The following is a 22,532-nucleotide window of genomic DNA, read 5'->3' as shown; positions in this document are numbered from 1 at the left end:
CGTGCTATTGAGAAGGGTAGATAATGAGATCAGTCAGTCATGAAGATATCTGATTCAAACTTCCCCTTTTGCCACCATGTCCCTGGTGCCTGATAAGAACGCAGCAACGATATAGAACCCCGCACTAATACACGTCATCATCATCATCACTATCATCATCATCATTCTCTGTGAAGTATACTCTTAACACCGAGGCTGTCCTTTTAAACCACGTTTGGCATCACTAAAGTATAACTAGCTAAGAGCACAGAATATCACCACGTTGCTAAGAAGTAAAGCTTCTGCCTTCAATCTAGCTCTGCCTGGAAGACATTGAGAGATTGTTTGATAAGATTAGACCTTTTCTTCTTAAGAAGTCAGCAATACGGCTGTTGTTTCTTTCCTTCTCTAGACTCCCGGGAGCATTGAAGTGCCATGGATCGTTGTCCACTACAATCAGTGTCAGTGTTTATTGGCTTTATCGTCAGCTGAATGGCTAATATGCCTAATAGGTCCCAGCAATATCTGTTTGTGACTACTGCAACGGTTAGATGGGCAAAACCAGAGAAGAAAGAACTTTCATACGTTTTCCTGACTAGCTAAAGTAATTAGTTTTCAGCTTAGCAGTAACCTATACAACTGCATGATAAAATTTCCATTTATTTTCCCGGTAGAATAATCTCCATATGGAATTTCCTATTTCATTAATGGATTCATAGAATCCAGACTTCCTTTTGATTGGATCGCTTGACGGATCTTGTTTGAATTCTACCTACTGCATTGACACGTCGACTAATATTCACAACACCATGTTGAACTTAATATGCCTCTTGTATAAAATGACTTGACAGAAGTTACCGTGAGTTGCTGGAATGACGTTTTCATGATGACATACTTCACATATCTGTTTTCAACATCACTAGTAAGTGAGTTTAGTTTTACGCCGCACTCAGCAATATTCCAGCTATATGGCGGCGGTCTGTAAATAATCGAGTCTGGACCAGAGAGTCCAGTGATCAACGACATGACCATCAATCTGCGTAATTGGGAACCGATGACATGTGTCAACCAAGTCAGCAAGCCTGTTCAACATCACTATGCTATGATGTCATTCTTCACTTCAGCTTTTCCTACATATAAATTTGAAAACAAGGAAAGAAAAACATGAAAGACTATAAAAACATATGACATAGATGTTCTTCCTCGGTAACTAAACAGGTAGGCCTCGCACAAGCCATATCATCCGTACAAGCAGTATATGGTATAACAAGATTCTTTTTCAAAAACAGTTGTATAAACTTTGGTAAGCATTAAACATGTATGTTCTTGCATGAATTAAATGCTCCGGTCCATTGGCAGTCAGAACAAAACGGTCATAAGAGCAGATCCTCATACAACAGGTTATATTTTTGTTTAATTCAAATTCATCATCTGGATCAATGTCTCACATAACATGATTTTCCAAAGTACACAGATATATATTGCTCGTGTTTTAACAATCAGGCAGGAAGCATGTTCTCCAGAACTACTGGAGCGTGTACTGACCGTCGGCCCACCAACCTTATCTCCCTTAACAAAGTGGAACACAATGTCATGTTCCAAGTCATGTTCCGACGCCACGCAGTGTAAGTTCTCTTACTTTGGGGGACGAGTGGGTTCTAATATCAGGAGGGGCGGTGGGATAGACTAGTGGTTAAAGCGTTCGCTCGTCACGCAGAAGACCCGGGTTCGATTCCCCAAAACAGGTACAATGTGTGAAGCCCATTTCTTGTGTGCCCCGCCGTGATATTGCGGGAATATTGCTACAAACTGCGTAAAACTAAATTCACTCACTCACTCTAATATCAGGCAGCCCCATTTTCACAAAGTATCAGTGAGTTGTCTGTATTGGTTCAATATGCAATACGCCACCTATATCGGAGGGGGTGGTCCGTGTACCTGCTAAAGTCATCATTTGCCACACTATCCTAAGTCTATGCTAAAGTCATCATTTGCCACACTATCCTAAGTCTATGCTAAAGTCATCATTTGCTTAAGATCACTTTGCAGAACAGTGTCCAAGACTAATGTATCTGTACAGTCTGCGCATGACCAGTAGAAGTCATGTGTTCAGTATATTCATTCATTTGAGTATGTCACCCCAACACCATGTGTAAAGACAGCGTTAGAGGATCATGGACATGTTTGGATTGTAGGGCTAAGAATTTAACGGAAAAAAACTGATTGGCTGACTGAGTTTGGTTTTACGCCGCTTTTAGCAACATTCCAGCAACATCACGGCGAGTGGAAAAAAAAAAAATCCCGACATACAAAGAACCATTCTTGTGATTGAAAACAGGAAATAGACCTCAACATAGCAGCGTCTAAAACAGTCCTGAAAAAAACAAGAAGATTGCAATCATTCCTACTTGTTTATGCTGTGTTGTATACTCTTGGGTAGTAAGGGCGAGACTCCTCCTTATTCAACACGTCGATAAACTGTTCTCTTCAGCCTGACTACACCACAGTTAAACCGTTTCACGAACATTACAAACTAAAAAGACCAAAGACAAAATCAATGAATAATTTAGTTTCAAAACCACAAACGTGTACGCAGGACTCGGTTGACTGGCGCACACAGATGAAGTCAAAACCCGTACGTTTGAAGTTGTTGTCTCAGAAACTAGGTCAACCGTTCAACAACACAAACGCTCTGACAAGATGCTGCAATCTTCATGTCTTGTGGTTTTGTATTCTTTGGTGCCAATGTGTGTGACTCTGAAGGATGACGAAGACACCATCCCACATGTTGTTTATGCTGATGCTGCAGGCGATGACGTCAGAGTGTGTCACGCCACATTGTCACCCGAGTCGACAGGTGTGTTGTCTGTTTTAGAAACGGAGCAACACCATGCATTATTCGATACTTTTATGGTTTTAGGTTCTGTGTTCATATTCAAGATGTAGATGTAACAAAGAAGTACAGGAGTATGGTGCCAGGATATGCTAGTTCATAGTGGCACCCATGAGATTACTGACGCGTTGTCACTGACTCAAGAGACATGTGGCACTTAATGTCATCGCAACACAGACTGGTAAGTTGTGGTTCCTAGTTTTAAATATACACTTTTGAGATTTGGAGTCGAAGTGAAATATTTATTCTAATAAAAATACTTTGATGTGTTTGTCAATTGCTATTATGTTGATTTAGTCATTTAGTCTAAAGGTTTTTCCTAGGGTAAGTGAGCACCCCTTGAATATGTCCTAGCGAAACATTCTGTTTCTACTCAAGTACAGCAAACAATTGCACATCTGTACACTGACACCGGACGGGGTACCCGTGTATCTCCATCCTGCATGACTCGTAACACTAGTGTAGGCCCATTCGTGTTGGGATATAACAGCGGAGTACATACATACTAATATTTTTATAGCGCCAATATCCAGTTCAGCTGCTCAAAGGCGCTTTGTTTCCCTCGATCATTGGATATCAATCTCAACGGCACAATGTATTTACAACTCTTGCAGCCATTAGGCGCACCACGTTAATGTGGCTTTCCCATCCTTACGAGGTACCCATTCACAGCCGGGTGGACTGGGACACATAGTCACAGTACTTTGTTCAAGTTTACTGCACGTTGCTGTACCCGCAACTAGGTGTTTGGACGTATTCATGTGGCCACCATCTGGTAATTTACCAACGGATTCGTGGGTTTCTTTTAAGTGCACAGGGTTGTGTACTGTACACTAGGGGTTGTGACAACACTTAAAGAGTCTACACACAAAGTTCACTCCAAGGTTTTCACACCCGGTCACAGGTGGGCTCGATCCCGGCATCTTAAGCTCGCTGATCATACTCACTCACTAAAGGGGCTAGTCCCGATACACAACGTAGAGGACACGGTACCTTATTGTACGGAATGTCTTGTCATTGTCTGTCTCCACCCACTCACTCTCTGTATCACCTACAACGGTTTACAATCTGTCTGAAGAAATGGTGGAGCGCAGAAAACATACCAAATTGTTGGATCTGTTTGTAGAGGTAGAATGCTATGAAAAACTAATTCCGAGGAGCGAGAAAACACGCACCTGGTTTTCTCAAACGCCGGCCCCTTCATCTTACATCATGTCCGCCCCCGTCTTGTCACTATGTGGATCATTTACTACGTAGACCTGTAGTAATGTGACCTGCTCTATCTACCGTTATACGTTCCGTTAACCCAAGATACAACAATACATTTAAAATATGTCAAATGGGATAGTCATAGCATCATTAATCACAGTTACCGTTCGCTGACATATTCATAACTTAATTATCAATACAACAGATTGTGTGTTTCACACAAATTAAATAAGCTGCACTATAATTCATGTGACAACTGCCGAATGCTACTATTTCCAGTATTTGAATCCAATTTTACAAATTGCTTTCAAAAGCGATTGTATGCTCTCATGTATGCATACGTGAACACGGAACCAATCTTCATCCTGCTATTTGTCAATAATCCTTAGAAATACCATTTGACAGCATTACACCTACACTGGCCCTTGTGGTGTGTCGTGGGATACAACCAAAGGGCTGGTTGTACGAAGGTTTCATATATGTAAATGAAACACCGGTTAGTGATGTTTTTCTACAATAAACCTTCAAGGATTAAAGCGTAAATAAATTATGATCACAATACCAGCAACTACAACATGCGAACGCCAGATATACCATTATACCACAGAGTATAATACAGACAAACACCATTAACAACTCGACACCAGTAGGACCACCGACACCCAAACTATTAAGCACTGTAAACATTGGATCAGCTGAAATAGTACAACTGCATAAAAACAAGTACTCGAAAAACACACATAAAGAATGCAATTTGATGCGTCTATCCTAAAAACATGTCAAGTGTAGTGGAAGTCATGTGGATGCATATCTAGCTGTATACAGATTAGTCACGTGATGGCAGACTACAATACACCTTCATCACCAGCTTTTGTACAGTCATGTTGGTGTTGTCTGTGAAGTCTTTGTGCGTTGTTGCAGGTGAAGGCGTCACTAATTAATGCTGTTATTAGGAAAGGTAACTGACATCCGAGTAGCGGATGCATTTCTATATAAGTTGTTACAATACAGGACGGAAGCTTGCCTAGAGAAGGACATTAATTAAGTCTTGTGACATAGGCAGCCAATGGACACACATGGAGAATATTCTTATTTACAAAATATCCATGACTTTCTTATGTTACCTGGGCTAAAGTTGCAGACACTCAGGCGCACTTTCGCCTAAAATTTAGATTTAGTTACAGATATTTACGACTTAATGCCTTTACTGAAACTTCTCAATGTATCCGTTAATAAGGCTGCTAATTAACACAAGTTCCATGGAGCTGATCTGGATTTTATTTTGTGAATTCCCTGAGTCTGTTTCATCAAGATAGCTGTAGGTGGTGATGTCACTAGTGCCCGTGGAATTGTCTAGATGTGGTCCTATCAACGGTTCAACCAGTCTGACTGCGTGAACGGCTTGAGTCGGACCGATGACTGTAACATCTTTCTGTAACGTTGACCAGAATCCGGGAGGGCGATTTATTAGTAGTTTGTCAGTAGACTGAAATGCTGGCTTCTACAGATCTACAGGATCCAATGACAAAACCTTAGCTTAACAAATGCCTGAACGTCCCCAAACCCAGCGTTAGCCATTCCATACACCAGACGCCCAAACACTGACATGGCCAAACATGGTCACCTTTCTTGTCTCTCAATTCGCCTCGTGCCCAATTTCCACTCTTCGTCAATAGCAAATAATCCCTATCAGGACAGTGGCTAGACTTCTTAATTTTTGCTTGAGATAAAGCTACTTTATGTGACGGCCTTGCTTAAGGCAATGTTTGAACGCTTTCGTCAACACTTAGTGACAGTGCTAGTTAGCTGCTAAATTTGTCTGCCTTCAACATTTGGCGGCACAAACTGGTGATTCTATGTATTTGGGAGTGTTCAATTGATCATTCAGTGCCTAATGTTATAAACGTACATACAGTTGTTTTGTCATCAGAATAAACATCATTAACTTTACACGTGACACTCCTAGGAGCAAAAGGTATAGGCCCCATGTAGTGGAGACGTTCGTCAGGCTATAAGTATAAGTACGAATCGTTCAATTGTGTTAAATCTACGAATTACCAGTTACGGCCAAATCCGGTACGAAATGGCATACTAACTGCGTGTGGAATTTCCGAGTGCGGCCAGAGTAACTGGTTCCTGAAGACGTGGCAATTTTCCTCAAACGTCAAAACATATTCAATGATTAAATTGGCCTGCTCCATTGTCCTTCCCACAGGGATTCCACTAGTTCCAGGCCCGTCTAAGTTTCCGGGCTTCCCATTTCAAAGGCATTCTGTCAAAAAGTGTAGTTTTAAATTCAATTGAGTGATTGAGTTGACAGTACCAAGAATCCTCATCAGATTTGATCAAGGGCAACGTGGTTGGGCAAGAAGGGGGAGTTGCTGATGCTGACCAAGATGAGTGAAGGAACAGTGATGGTTTGATGATATCTCTGACAGTCAGTGCTCATCCTCGGGCCACGGAGGTAGAAGCATTCAGGAATTCAGGACTCTTTCAAGAGAGCTCACGACAGGCGAGAATTTGTCAAGCTTATGAATTTATTATGTGTTTAGAGTTTGCAACAATATGCATCAAAATGGAAGAAAAACAAAATTATCTTGCATGATAGCAGAGTGCTTCAGACCACATGATGTACATACATCCAGCGGACTGATGATCAGTTGCAACTAAATTGGCATTGGGTCAGTATGAGCTGAACCTCAGGAAAGATGCAGTCTAAAACTGTTAAGTAAACTAAATGTAAATCATGCATTATGAAAAACAAACATGGAGTTCTGTCCGTTTATAAGTGTAAAGAAGTAAATCTACAAAAAGGGATTTACATGTTATCAGTGTTTCAGTGTCTATATCATGTAAAACTAAACTCCCTCACTCATTCATGTATTGCCGATGTAGCGCTTAATATTAACTCACTCACTCATTCATGTATCACACTCGTGACAGGAAATATAAGATGTTATCATCTCAACTGAACATGGATAAGGATATACTGGTTGCACGGGCAATCAAGTGATATTTTTCATTTCCCCCGAGTAATAACAAATTAGACAAAAATTAGGAATTTATTCGTTTCTACAGAAATTACATTCATTATACGTCGATATGCGTTCAGATTACATGCGGACTGATTTCAGTTTTTGTTTTAACGATAATGTGCTCACATAATTTAGACGCTTTTTAATAAACAATTTATGCAACATTTGACTTCAATATGGGTTTGAATGTCACTACAATATTGGTATATCGATGACAGATACGTTGCCATGGCATCGGCACATGTTAAAATAGACTATCTTTCTCACAGACTGGAAATGCCAAGACACTGAAGCTACACATAATTTAAACATATATAATTTAGAGAGTCGCAGAAAGAACCCGGATCGGCTACAGTACAATTGTTGGCTGTCGTACTGTTGTCAGTATTGATTCGCTGCCTTAATCATTAGTTGCATACCAGCGTTTGTAAGGACAGGTAGAATTTGCAAAATTTCAATGAACAAAGTTTACAAATTTCCTTTTGAATATGATCAGTATGTTTATATATTGTTATTTTAAGGATTCTGTATGTACATATATGAGAAATGAGATACATAAGATGCAGATGTTTTACTCTTCAACTTAACAATTTGATTCCATTTTTGTCACACATCTTACAAAAGTAACACCCTTCTTCGATAAAGTAAAAAATATAATACAGTTTAAACTGACCAACAAGTTCAAGGAACTTACTTTCACTCGAATGTCGTTCCATCCCACAATCAAATAATGATATGGTTTATGGTCTTTTATATCATCGTATGTGTGTACAAATATTTGCAGAGGTTTAATCACGAAATGCTATTAAATCTCGATTTTTACTTGATTGTCCGAAACAGTTGAATACAAAAATATTTACATTTTTTACTTCAGGACCACAAGTGATACTTTAAAAGTGCTGCGTTTCAAAAGTCTTCCAGTTCCCATTCCCTAAACACTTGGCGGACCGCGACAGTTCTTGAAACAACCGTTTCGGAAATTCCTTTATGTTAACGAGTTACAGGGGTACAGTCTATGAAACCAAGTAAAGTTAACTTACCTATCACTGTTAGACCAGGTACTCCTTGCTGGACGCGGAAGCTATGCGGGGGTGCCTTCTGGTCGCTTCAAGCGCTCGCTCCTTGCTCAACACAAATGAACGCAGCACAATCAGGCGTTGCTTTTGTAGATCGGAGTGGAGACGCATAAATATGTAATCAGTCTATCTACTTACTACTGCACGTGCAGGCTCTGTATACAAGGCGAGGGGCGGAGCATGTATGCGCACGCAGCTCTCCGAGCAACACCGGAGAATCCTCTTCACTCTGGGTGTATTGATTTGACGATGAACCGTACAACGGGAGTGTGGTGAGAGCGCAACGGAAGTCAACGAGGAAACGCATTCAAGGGAAGGAACGTTGCGGGGGCGGACATGCGAATCAAGCCTATTGGATACATTAATGTATATGATGGTTGGTTTAGTTTAGCCTGTAAGATTACAAGGAAAGCTTCTGACAGATTGAGTAGTTCATGAGCCCAAGTTGTGTGGGCCTGACTGTTTGACAAAAACCTTTCCCAAATTAGCACCATAAAGAAGTAAAACATGGGTTAAGGTTTGCCAAGGAAAGCAGCTTGACGACTGTATCAACACTGTTTGAAATATTGTCCGCTTAACGAGGTCTGGTGTTTATTCCAGAAGCTCACAGGGTAGGTATTAGTGTCCTGTCTGGCAGCCTCAGTCTTCTGATACACAAGCACTTCTGACCTTTCACCTTTTACAACCGGGTTTGAGACACTTCAACAAAACATTGGATTTTACAATCAGTAGCAGATGCACAAAACAAACAAAATGAAAATTGGCAGTGACAAGGAAATAGAAACTAAGCCCTATATTAAAGATTATATTTTTTTTAAAATGTCTCCACACACAGGACGATTATATTGGAGGTCACTGAGCAGAAAACAGACCCCGGAATCCAGGCCATTTCTGCAGGGAACAGGAGACAGTCCTCGCTCTATATTTCCTCTCCTTAGTTTCTTAACACCAAAATACCATCTAATGTCGTCCCTGGGAGACCAAGAAGCGAGTGTAAGCATAACCAGCCAATCATGTGGCATGTGTTGAAGTGTCAGATCAACACGTTCTCTCCTTGGAGAAAAATGGGCCTTCAGCTTGTCACGTACCTAATTTGTGTCCTCAGAAAGAGACGTCGATAAACACACTCTTCTTTAAAGAACATCGAAGTTCATCGTTAAAAGTAATTTCAAGTAGTATTTTTATTCCTTATGATGATTCGGTGTGTGGTAAAACTGCCGATTCCTACGTTTCCGCTTCAAAGAGACTGACATGAGCATGATGGAAACCAGTTATAATCATCGTTATTTGCACTGAAAAGGCCACAGTCCTATAGTACATAAAGTTATGCTACATTTGAGAGGAATTTAGATCGGGTAATCATAGCATAGTAAATGAACATTGAAATATTTTAGAGAAGAACTGGATTTTTACTACTTAACAGTGAGGAGAATATTATCAGATTTGGATGGACATAGTCATATCTTTCAATATCTTTGGTTCGCAACCAGTCATAAAATGGACATATTAGGAGGAAATGTAATTCATCCTCTATTTCGTTTAAATTACAAAGTGTACATAATCTATTTTCTCTTGTTACATTCATATATCTGCCTCTTTCAATCAACAAATCATGAGAAGAACATCTGCATCGTGCCAGTGCTATTCTAAACTGTTTTACATTAACACAGGACAGATATGATTCAATGACTATGGCATATTTAAACACTGAATAATACATGCATTTGTTTAATAATGCCAACTAGTATCTTTTAGTCTTGTCGATTGTATGAATAACGTAGGTGATTCGACGTATTGTGCATTCCATGTAATTCCAAAACCAATAGAACATAGAAAGTTTTTTACATTAGTTGCCCAGTTGATTTGTCCATTTTTATCATATAACAACATCATATTATAACACTTCTTAAATAAGCGATTTGAAGGCATAATCAACAGTTTTAGCCAGTATTTAATAACTTTAATGCTTGTAAGAATGTGCATTGGATACCTAACGCATTCATCCTAAATCACTGCGTTAATAGTGTTAATTCTAACTCCGAGGAATTTTTGCATGCATACAAATGTTGTTGTTTTTCAATTTCGTCAAATTTTGTTATTCCCCAAATTTCGGCTCCATATGATAGAATTGGACTTACTTTGGCATCAAATATTTTAAGGAATGAAGAGTAGTTAATATTACCAAGTACACTCAGCTGTTATATAATTCCAATTAATGATTTTTGTCCCTATAACGCTGCATATTTTACATGCATCGTCCATGACAGGCCACTGGTTAAATATAGTCCCAAATACTTATAAAAGCCAATACACTCCAGCTTCATACATTTATATAACCAGTTTTCCTATTCAGACAATTTGCCTCATTTTTGAATACAACAATTTTCGTTTTTTCTCTATTTACAGTTAATTTCCATTTATCGCAGTATCTTTCAAGTTCATTAATTTGATTCTGTAAGCCATTAATCTTACATCAAGTTGTAAGTCAAATGTTTCTGAGAAATTATGATTACTTTTAATACAGGCCTTACATTTTCATACATATTGCATAATTCAGTTATAATTCATTTATCCCAACTCCTACTGATGTTTTGTTTGTGTGCGACGGAGTAGACATTGTTCCAGTTATAACACCCCGTGCAATCTTAACATGATGTCATGCAGGTCTTAGAGGTTGACCACGCGAAACCCCAAATCAGAGCAAAGGCATGCAGCCTAAAAGACCATGTATATTGATCAATCAGTATCAGAGAGTGAAGTGCATTCTCCGAACAGTTCAACATGAATCTATGCAATTTATAAAAAGTATATATCGAGACGAAAAATATTCCGATGTATTTGTGTACAGTTGTACAATATACGGGGCCATGTTTCTCAAGTCTTAAGTCAATAAGTTGAATTATTTACTAACTTTGAACCGATTTGGCCAGATGATAAATGTATCAGGGCTTTAACTGATTCTTTGTTGGAGGAGATCGTCTTTTCTAAAGAGATACCGAAACTTCACCGACTGCTGTCTTCTCTTGGTACACAACGCCATCGGCCAGCGTATGTGGGTAAGTTAGGAGTTTGATATATTTGTGACCAGCGACTAAGGGACGCAACCCTACAAAAGTCTTTACTCTGGCCTCCAGAACCTGCCCACCAGACAATGCCCTCTAGAACCTATCCACTGAAACCTGCCCTCCAGAACCTGCCCTCCGCACAATGCCTTCTAGAACCTGCCAACCGGAACTTGCCTACTGAAATCTGCCCACTAGAACAAGCCTACTGAAACCTGTCCTCCAGAACCTGCCCACTGAAACCTGCCATCTAGAACCTGTCCACCGGAACCTATCCACTGAAACCTGCCTACCGAAGCCTGCCCATTGAAATTTGCCCACTAGAACACGCCCTCCAGGACCTGCCCACCGGAACCTGCCTACTGAAATCTGCCCACTAGAATCTACCCACTGAAACGTGTCCTCCAGAACCTGCCCACTGAAACCTGCCATGTGTTTGTTTATAAACATTTGTGCGCGCTTTGAGCATGCCCCTTTGTGGTATGGAGTATTGCGCAATATAAGTACCCTTATTATTATTATTTACAGATTAAAAATTGTATGCAGCAGAGAGGGTTCGGGTGATCCTGGCACAGTCAGGCTGGTAAGGCTCATCATCAGCTCAGGGCCCTTGCCCCCTCTACACGCAGCCCAGACAGCGAATGGGACTTCTCCCAGGAAACGCTGCCTAGTCGAACCCACCAAGAACTTTCCGGAGAATATGAAGGCTCCCCAACGCTGCAGCCTTCTGCATTACCCAGAGTGTCAGAAGGGCTGTACTCCCGGTGGAGAACCCGGGCACTCTCCTGATCTGCGCCAAGAGATCAGGAGGTACCAAACCAAGGGCACCGAGAACAATGGGGAGCCTGACGACAGTGTACTTGGGATGCAAGCGAGACATTTCAAAGGCGAGGTCCGCATATTTATCATGCTTTTCCTTAATCTTGCCAATCACATTGGTGTCAAAAGGGACAGAAAATTCAATGATATAAATAAATTCATTGGCTTTATCAAAAAGACAAGATCAGGTTTGTTAGCTGGAATTCTTCTGAGGCTGTATATGGGCCTATTCCACAGAAGTTTGAAAGCATCATTTTCCATGACGCCCTGGACATGTTCAGGGTCGTACCATGGATGGACCTCGGAGTCAAAGCCACAGGCATGTCGGAGACGGTAGTAAAAGCAACGAGCCATGCCATCATGTCGTTTAAGATATGCTGTTTGTGCCAAGGAAGGGCATCCACTGACAAGGTGTTGGACAGTCTCTGTAAATTCATTGCAAAGTCGACATTTCATGTTAATATTCTCTTTAAGAATCACATTTAGGGGATTACGAGTGGGAAGTGACTGGTCCTGAGCAGCAAAAAGGAAGCCCTCAGTTTCACATTTAAGACCAGCCGACTTCATCCAGGCGAAGGAGTCGGTGGGATTGCTATTCTGTTCAACACACTGCATGTACACACGATGCAATGGCTTCTCAGAAAGCTTATCCACAAAAGACCGACTCTGGGCAGACTTGGTAAAGGACTTCACCTGGTTTACTCCCATCGCTGTACCGTCCAGCAGTACATTGCCTTCATGTTTCGAGCATTTAGCTCTGAGCTCCAGATTTTCTTTAAACGAGATTTATACTCGGCCCGAAGTTTTCTTGAATCTGGGCATTCTGGAGCTTGTCTCGAACTTGCATTCCAAGATAGGTGTAGGCCTGATCTTCCACAAGATGCTCAATAACTCCTCCCCTTGTAACCTGACCGATCCATCATTAGTTACCTTGCCACGTTTCAAATGAAGAGTATTACATTTGTCGAGTCCAAATGTCATACCAATATCATTAGAAAAGGACTCGACAAGGAGAACCTGCTCTTTCAAATTGGAATCTCCTTTGGCAAGGAGTTCGATGTCATCCATGTAAAGGAGATGAGTAAGAGGTGTTGGGGATCTGTGCTGAGGAGGTCCGGGATGGTAACCCTTCTCTTTATTGAGCAGAAAGCTCAAAGGATTTAAAGACAGACAAAAAGCAAAGGACTAAAGGAATCCCCCTGAAATATTCCCCTTCTGATTGGAATAGATTCCGAAGTCTGCATTATGCCCTTGTGAGTACATCTCAAGTTGAGTTGACCAGCAACTCATTAAAGACTTGAATAAATCAAGTAGTCGCTCAGGGAGGTCAATACAATGAAGAGACTTCAGAATCCATTCGTGAGGGACAGAGTCGTATGCTTTTTTGTAGTCTATCCAGCACATGGAGAGGTTGCGGTGATATGTTGTAGCCTCTTTCCAAAATCATTTTCTGTACAAGAAGTTGATCCTTGCACCCCAACATCCCTTTCTTTGCCCCTTCTGCTCTCTGTAAATGATATCATTGGAAGAGCAGTAAGATGACACGAGGTTTGTCAAACACCCTGTGAATATTTTGTATTGTGTATTCAAACATGTGATAGGGCGGAAGTTTTTGGGATCAGTCAAGTCTCCTTTCTTGGGGAGAAGTATTGTGCGACCTTTGCAGAACCATGGAGGAACATCACCTGTGTCCACGAGAGTATTGAAACAGTGCAGTAATGGTGTTTGGACACAGGGGAACAGTTTCCAATACCGGTTTCGAATGCCGTCAGGCCCTGGAGCTGTATTAGATTTGGACTTTTTTATAACACTTTTTAGGCAATCTGGTGAGATGTAACAGACAAACGACCTAGTTACCTTCTCATGCATTGCATGGTCATAATCACGGACCCATGGTGCCTCAAGGTTACAGTTGCCGGGTACAGACCACAACTGTTTCCAGAACCTTTCATTGGCATCCATGGGAGGCCGTTTGTCATGTTCACCATCACCTTTTGTTTTCAGTTGCCTGTAGAAGTGTTTTTCATTATTTCTAAAAAGTGTATTTTGTTTGATGAATTTATTTTTCTTTTCTTATTTTTTCTTTCTTTCAGTCCAAACCTTTATTTTGGCCTTAAGGGAATTGACAATTTGGAGAAGTACCTTTTCTTTTGTTGTCTTGTATTGTAATTATTATGTTTTACAGATTTAAGATAATATGCAGCAGAGAGGGTTTGGGTGATCCTGGCACAGTCAGGCTGGTAAGGCTCATCATCAGCTCAGGGCCCTTGCCCCCTCTACACGCAGCCCAGACAGCGAATGGGACTTCTCCCAGGAAACGCTGCCTAGTCGAACCCACCAAGAACTTTCCGGAGAATATGAAGGCTCCCCAACGCTGCAGCCTTCTGCATTACCCAGAGTGTCAGAAGGGCTGTACTCCCGGTGGAGAACCCGGGCACTCTCCTGATCTGCGCCAAGAGATCAGGAGGTACCAAACCAAGGGCACCGAGAACAATGGGGAGCCTGACGACAGTGTACTTGGGATGCAAGCGAGACATTTCAAAGGCGAGGTCCGCATATTTATCATGCTTTTCCTTAATCTTGCCAATCACATTGGTGTCAAAAGGGACAGAAAATTCAATGATATAAATAAATTCATTGGCTTTATCAAAAGGACAAGATCAGGTTTGTTAGCTGGAATTCTTCTGAGGCTGTATATGGGCCTATTCCACAGAAGTTTGAAAGCATCATTTTCCATGACGCCCTGGACATGTTCAGGGTCGTACCATGGATGGACCTCGGAGTCAAAGCCACAGGCATGTCGGAGACGGTAGTAAAAGCAACGAGCCATGCCATCATGTCGTTTAAGATATGCTGTTTGTGCCAAGGAAGGGCATCCACTGACAAGGTGTTGGACAGAACCTGTACTCTGAAACCTGTCTACTGGAACCTGCCCATTGAAACCTGCCTACCGAAACCTGCCCATTGAAATTTGCCCACTAGAACACACCCTCCAGAATCTGCCCACTGAAATCTGCCCACCGGAACCTGCCTACCAGAACCTGTCCTTTAGAGCCTGCCTACCAGAACCTGCCCTCTAGAACATTTCCACGTGGTACAGACACCAGATATCTCACATCGTCTGGTGGTACAGACACCGGGTATCTCACGTTTTGTGGTGGTACAGACACCGGGTATCTCATGTCTTGTGGTGGTACAGACACTGGGTACCTCATATCTCCTGGTGGTACACACACCGGGTATCTCATGGCTTCTGGTTGTACAGACACCATATATCTAATATATTCAGGTGGTACAAACACCGGGTATCTCACGCCTCCTGGTGGTACAGACACCGGGTATCTAATATCTTCTGGTGGTACAGACACCGGGTATCTAATATCTTCTGGTGGTACAGACACCGGGTATCTCATGCCTTGTAGTGGTACAGACACCATGTATTTAGTATCTTCTGGTGGTACAAACACCGGGTATCTCATGTCTTGTGGTGGTACAGACACCATGTATCTCATATCTCCTGGTGGTACAGAAACCGGGGTATCTAATTTCCTCTGGTGGTACAGACACCGGGTATCTAATGTCTCCTGGTGGTACAGACACCGGGTATCTAATGTCTTCTGGTGGTACAGACACCATGTATCTCATATCTTCTGGTGGTACAGACACCGGGTATCTCATGTCTTGTGGTGGTACAGACACTGAGTATCTCATATCTCCTGGTGGTACAGACACCGGGTATCTAATGTCTCCTGGTGGTACAGACACCATGTATCTCATATCTTCTGGCGGTACAGACACCGGGTATCTCATGTCTTGTGGTGGTACAGACATCGGGTATCTAATGTCTCCTGGTGGTACAGACACCGGGTATCTAATGTCTCCTAGTGGTTCAGACACCATGTATCTCATATCTTGTGGCGGTACAGACACAAGGTATCTCATGTCTTGTGGTGGTACAGACACCGAAATATCGCACGTCTTGTGGTGCTACAGACACAGGTATCTCACCTCTTGTGGTGTTACAGACACAGGTATGTCACGTGTTGTGGTGCTACAGACACAGGAATCTCACCTCTTGTGGTGTTACAGACACAGGTATGTCACATCTTCTAGTGGTACAGACACCGGGTATCTCCTATTGTCTGGTGCAACAGACACCGGGTATCTCATTCTTGTGGTCGTACAGACACCATGTATCTCACGTCTCCTGGTGGTACAGACACCGGTTATCTCATGTCTTGTAGTGGTACAGACACTGGGTACCTCATATCTCCTGGTGGTACACACACCGGGTATCTCATGTCTTGTAGTGGTACAGACAGCGGGTATCTCACGTCTTGTGGTGGTACAGACACCGGGTATCTCATATCTCCTGGTAGTACAGACACCGGGTATCTCATTCTTGTGGTGGTACAGACACCGGGTATCTCCTGTCTTGTGGAGGTACAGACACCCGGTATCTCATTCTTGTGGTAGTACAGACACCGGTTATCTCATGTCTTGTGGTGGTACAGGCACCGGGTATCTAACAACTCCTGGTAGTACAGACACCGGTTATCTCATGTCTTATGGTGGTACAGACACCGGGTATCTCACGTCTTGTGGTGGTACAGACACCGGTTACCTCATATCTTCTGGTGGTACAGACACCGGGTATCTCACGTCTTGTGGTGGTACAGACACCGGGTATCTCATATCTCCTGGTAGTACAGACACCGGTTATCTCATGTCTTGTGGTGGTACAGACACTGGTTACCTCATATCTTCTGGCGGTAGAGACACCGGGTATCTCACGTCTTGTGGTGGTACAGACACCGGGTATCTCATATCTCCTGGTAGTACAGACACCGGGTATCTCATATCTCCTGGTAGTACAGACACCGGGTATCTCATATCTCCTGGTAGTACAGACACCACGTATCTCATATCTCCTGGTGGTACAGGCACCGGGTATCTAACATCTCCTGGTGGTACAGACACCGGATATTTTGTGTCTTGTGGTGGTACAGGCACCATGTATCTCATATCTTCTGGTGGTACAGACACCGGTTATCTCATATCTCCTGGTGGTACATGTATCTCATTCTTGTGGTGGTACAGACACCGGTTATCTCATATCTCCTGGTGGTACAGGCTGGTGGTACAGACACCGGGTATCTCACGTCTTGTGGTGGTACAGACACCGGGTATCTCATATCTCCTGGTGGTACAGACACCGGGTATCTCATATCTCCTGATGGTACAGGCACCATGTATCTCATATCCCCTGATGGTACAGGCACCATGTATCTCATATCTCCTGATGGTACAGGCACCATGTATCTCATGTCTTGTGGTGGTACAGACACCGGGTATCTCATGTCTTGTGGTGGTACAGACACCGGATATTTTGTGTCTTCTGGTGGTACAAACACCATGTATCTCATATCTTCTGGTGGCCAAACACCGGGTATCTCATGTCTTGTGGTGGTACGGACACCATGTATCTCATGTCTTGTGGTGGTACAGACGCCGGGTATCTCACGTCTTGTGGTGGTACAGACACCGGATATTGTGTGTCTTGTGGTGGTACAGGCACCATGTATCTAACATCTCCTGGGGGTACAGACACCATGTATCTCATTCTTGTGGTGGTACAGACACCGGTATCTCACGTCTTGTGGTGGTACAGACACCGGTATCTCATGTCTTGTGGTGGTACAGACACCATGTATCTCATTCTTGTGGTGGTACAGACACCGGGTATCTCACGTCTTGTGGTGGTACAGACACCGGGTATCTAATATCTCCTGGTGGTACAGACACCGGGTATCTCATATCTCCTGATGGTACAGGCACCATGTATCTCATATCTCCTGGTGGTACAGACACCGGTTATCTCATATCTCCTGGTGGTACAGGCACCATGTATCTCATTCTTGTGGAGGTACAGACACCGGGATCTCACGTCTTGTGGTGGTACAGACACCGGGTGTCTCATATCTCCTGGTGGTACAGACACCGGGTATCTCATATCTCCTGATGGTACAGGCACCATGTATCTCATATCCGCTGATGGTACAGGCACCATGTATCTCATATCTCCTGATGGTACAGGCACCATGTATCTCATGTCTTGTGGTGGTACAGACACAGGGTATCTCACGTCTTGTGGTGGTACAGACACCGGATATTTTGTATCTTCTGGTGGTACAGACACCATGTATCTCATATCTTCTGGTGGCCAAACACCGGGTATCTCATGTCTTGTGGTGGTACAGACACCATGTATCTCATGTCTTGTGGTGGTACAGACACCATGTATCTCATGTCTTGTGGTGGTACAGACACCGGGTATCTCATGTCTTGTGGTGGTACAGACACCGGGTATCTCATGTCTTGTGGTGGTACAACAGACACCATGTATCTCATATCTTGTGGTTGTACAAACACCATGTATCTCATGTCTTGTGGTGGTACAGACACCATGTATTTCATGTCTTGTGGTGGTACAGACACCGGGTATCTCCCGTCTTGTGGTGTTTCAGACACCATGTATTTCATATCTCCTGGTGGTACAGACACCGGGTATCTCATATCTCCTGGTGGTACAGGCACCATGTATCTCATTCTTGTGGTGGTACAGACACCGGGTATCTCACGTCTTGTGGTGGTACAGACACCGGGTATCTCATATCTCCTGGTGGTACAGACACCGGGTATCTCATATCTCCTGATGGTACAGGCACCATGTATCTCATATCTCCTGATGGTACAGGCACCATGTATCTCATATCTCCTGATGGTACAGGCACCATGTATCTCATGTCTTGTGGTGGTACAGACACCGGGTATCTCACGTCTTGTGGTGGTACAGACACCGGATATTTTGTGTCTTCTGGTGGTACAGACACCATGTATCTCATATCTTCTGGTGGCCAAACATCGGGTATGTCATGTCTTGTGGTGGTACAGGCACCATGTATCTCATGTCTTGTGGTGGTACAGACACCGGGTATCTCACGTCTTGTGGTGGTACAGACACCGGATATTTTGTATCTTGTGGTGGTACAAGCACCATGTATCTAACATCTCCTGGGGGTACAGACACCATGTATCTCATTCTTGTGGTGAAACAGACACCGGTATCTCACGTCTTGTGGTGGTACAGACACCGGTATCTCATGTCTTGTGGTGGTACAGACACCATGTATCTCATTCTTGTGGTAGTACAGACACCGGGTATCTCACGTCTTGTAGTGGTACAGACACCGGGTATCTCATATCTCCTGGTGGTACAGACACCGGGTATCTCATATCTCCTGATGGTACAGGCACCATGTATCTCATATCTCCTGGTGGTACAGACACCGGTTATCTCATATCTCCTGGTGGTACAGGCACCATGTATCTCATTCTTGTGGTGGTACAGACACCGGGTATCTCACGTCTTGTGGTGGTACAGACACCGGGTATCTCCCCTCCTGGTGGTACAGACACCGGGTATCTCATATCTCCTGATGGTACAGGCACCATGTATCTCATATCCCCTGATGGTACAGGCACCATGTATCTCATATCTCCTGATGGTACAGGCACCATGTATCTCATGTCTTGTGGTGGTACAGACACCGGGTATCTCATGTCTTGTGGTGGTACAGACACCGGATATTTTGTGTCTTCTGGTGGTACAGACACCATGTATCTCATATCTTCTGGTGGCCAAACACCGGGTATCTCATGTCTTGTGGTGGTACAGACACCGGGTATCTCATGTCTTGTGGTGGTACAGACACCGGATATTTTGTGTCTTCTGGTGGTACAGACACCATGTATCTCATATCTTCTGGTGGTCAAACGCAGGGTATCTCATGTCTTGTGGTTGTACAAACACCATGTATCTCATGTCTTGTGGTGGTACAGACACCATGTATTTCATGTCTTGTGGTGGTACAGACACCGGGTATCTCCCGTCTTGTGGTGGTACAGACACCATGTATTTCATATCTCCTGGTGGTACAGACACCGGATATCTCATGTCTTGTGGTGATACAGACACCGGGTATCTCATATCTTCTGGAGGTACAGACACCGGGTATCTCATGTCTTGTAGTGGTACAGACACCGGGTATCTCATATCTTGTGGTGGTACAGACACCGGGTATCTCACGTCTTGTAGTGGTACAGACACCGAGTATCTCATGTCTTGTGGTGGTACAGACACCGGATATTTTGTGTCTTCTGGTGGTACAGACACCATGTATCTCATATCTTCTGGTGGCCAAACACCGGGTATCTCATGTCTTGTGGTGGTACAGACACCGGGTATCTCATGTCTTGTGGTGGTACAGACACCGGATATTTTGTGTCTTCTGGTGGTACAGACACCATGTATCTCATATCTTCTGGTGGTCAAACGCAGGGTATCTCATGTCTTGTGGTTGTACAAACACCATGTATCTCATGTCTTGTGGTGGTACAGACACCATGTATTTCATGTCTTGTGGTGGTACAGACACCGGGTATCTCCCGTCTTGTGGTGGTACAGACACCATGTATTTCATATCTCCTGGTGGTACAGACACCGGATATCTCATGTCTTGTGGTGATACAGACACCGGGTATCTCATATCTTCTGGAGGTACAGACACCGGGTATCTCATGTCTTGTAGTGGTACAGACACCGGGTATCTCATATCTTGTGGTGGTACAGACACCGGGTATCTCACGTCTTGTAGTGGTACAGACACCGAGTATCTCATGTCTTGTGGTGGTACAGACACCGGGTATCTCATGTCTTGTAGTGGTACAGACACCATGTATCTCACGTCTTGTAGTGGTACAGACACCGGGTATCTCACGTCTTGTGGTGGTACAGACACCGAGTATCTCATATCTTGTGGTGGTACAGACACCGGGTATCTCATATCTTGTGGTGGTACAGACACCGGGTATCTCACGTCTTGTAGTGGTACAGACACCGGGTATCTCATATCTTGTGGTGGTACAGACACCGGGTATCTCATGTCTTGTAGTGGTACAGACACCGGTTATCTCATGTCTTGTAGTGGTACAGACACCGGGTATCTCATGTCTTGTAGTGGTACAGACACCGGGTATCTCACTCTTGTGGTGGTACAAACACCGGGTGTCTCATTGTCTTGAGTGGTACAGACACCGGGTATCTCACTCTTGTGGTGGTACAAACACAGTGTATTGTGTCTTCTGGTGGTACACACACCGGTTATCTCATATCTTCTGGTCGTACAGACACCGGGTATCTCATATCTTTGTGGTGGTACAAACCACTACTGACACCGGGTATCTCACTCTTGTAGTGGTACAAACACAGTGTATTGTGTCTTCTGGTGGTACACCCACCGGGTATCTCATATATTCTAGTGGTACACACACCGGGTATCTCATGTCTTGTGGTGATACAGACAGAGTGCGCGGGACATGTGGCGCTGCACACTGCTCCCAGCCAGATAACACGGGTTTTTCAGCGTTCTAGTGTTTTTCCGTCATTTGCCTGATATTTCTATCTCAGTCTACCAATTATACAAATTGAATACAAGATTTGATTGTCTTTGTCTTACTGTTATGTCTTTATGATTATTGAGTCGTAATTTAATACAAATTAGGTTTACTAACAATATTAATATCTGATTGTTTCCTGTAATGATCATTATCCTTGGTCGGAAATCGCCTAGTCTGGTTCAATTTCCGGACAAGTGACCCCATCATCGACATTTACTAAGTATGTAGTAGATGGAACTAGCTTATCACGTATATGTGCTTAAACATATGATGCTGGTTCAATTAAAGTGTAATTACTTGGCGAAACTCAGTTTGGCTGTAGGTTCAAATTGTTTGAAATAAACTAATACTTGAAATGATCTTCCAAAAACCGATACAGGGCTATTTATATCAGCTGTACTACTCACCTCGTCAGTAATGGCTGATGTGGTTGATAATCTACGAGGTGTCTGCAGATAATTATTACCCATACGAGTAAGGAGATCCCGTGTTATAGCTTGATGTTATTTGCACAATGTGCAATTTAGTATATTCTCGACGTTGATTGGTCGATCGTATATTTGTACATTTTCACTGGAAGCGGAACTATTTTCACACCACTACGCATTCATAATATTTCATCGATTCATTGATGAATTGACCGTGCTGTTACCGCACTGATTCGAGATTTTAAAATAGAAAAAAAACCATACAGGATTTCGATTTTGATGCTAATTTAATGTTTTATTTCATACTTCATTAACAATATAGCGTCGTTCACTTAACAACATGTTTTGTAACAAAATATTTTCTAAAATTGATAAAATCGTCTTCTTCTTTTGTAAACAAACATGGCTACCCAGTTAACTCCAGTCAAAGTCAATGACCTGGTCAAGGTGGTCGGAGACATAACTGGACGTGTAACGAGAATAATACAACCACTAAATTCCTAAACACTGAA

The 22,532-nt window shown here is 43.0% G+C and overlaps 1 protein-coding gene across 1 annotated transcript in view; it reads right to left on the bottom strand.

Moving 5' to 3' along the window:
- Nucleotides 1-8,306, bottom strand: part of LOC124276685 — a 38,917-nt gene extending 30,611 nt beyond the window's left edge. Inside the window, exon 1 of the mRNA XM_046712326.1 lies at nucleotides 8,157-8,306. The gene's annotated coding sequence lies outside the window, so the exon portion shown is untranslated. The remainder of the gene's footprint in view (nucleotides 1-8,156) is intronic.
- Between the last annotated feature and the right edge of the window lie 14,226 nt (nucleotides 8,307-22,532).

This window comes from Haliotis rubra, unplaced genomic scaffold, assembly GCF_003918875.1.
Source record: "Haliotis rubra isolate DU_JTF1 unplaced genomic scaffold, ASM391887v1 Scf211, whole genome shotgun sequence".
Classification (NCBI taxonomy): Eukaryota; Metazoa; Mollusca; class Gastropoda; order Lepetellida; family Haliotidae; genus Haliotis; species Haliotis rubra.
The sequence above is the reverse complement of the archived record's forward strand: the minus strand, read 5'-3'. Positions and strand labels throughout refer to the sequence as shown.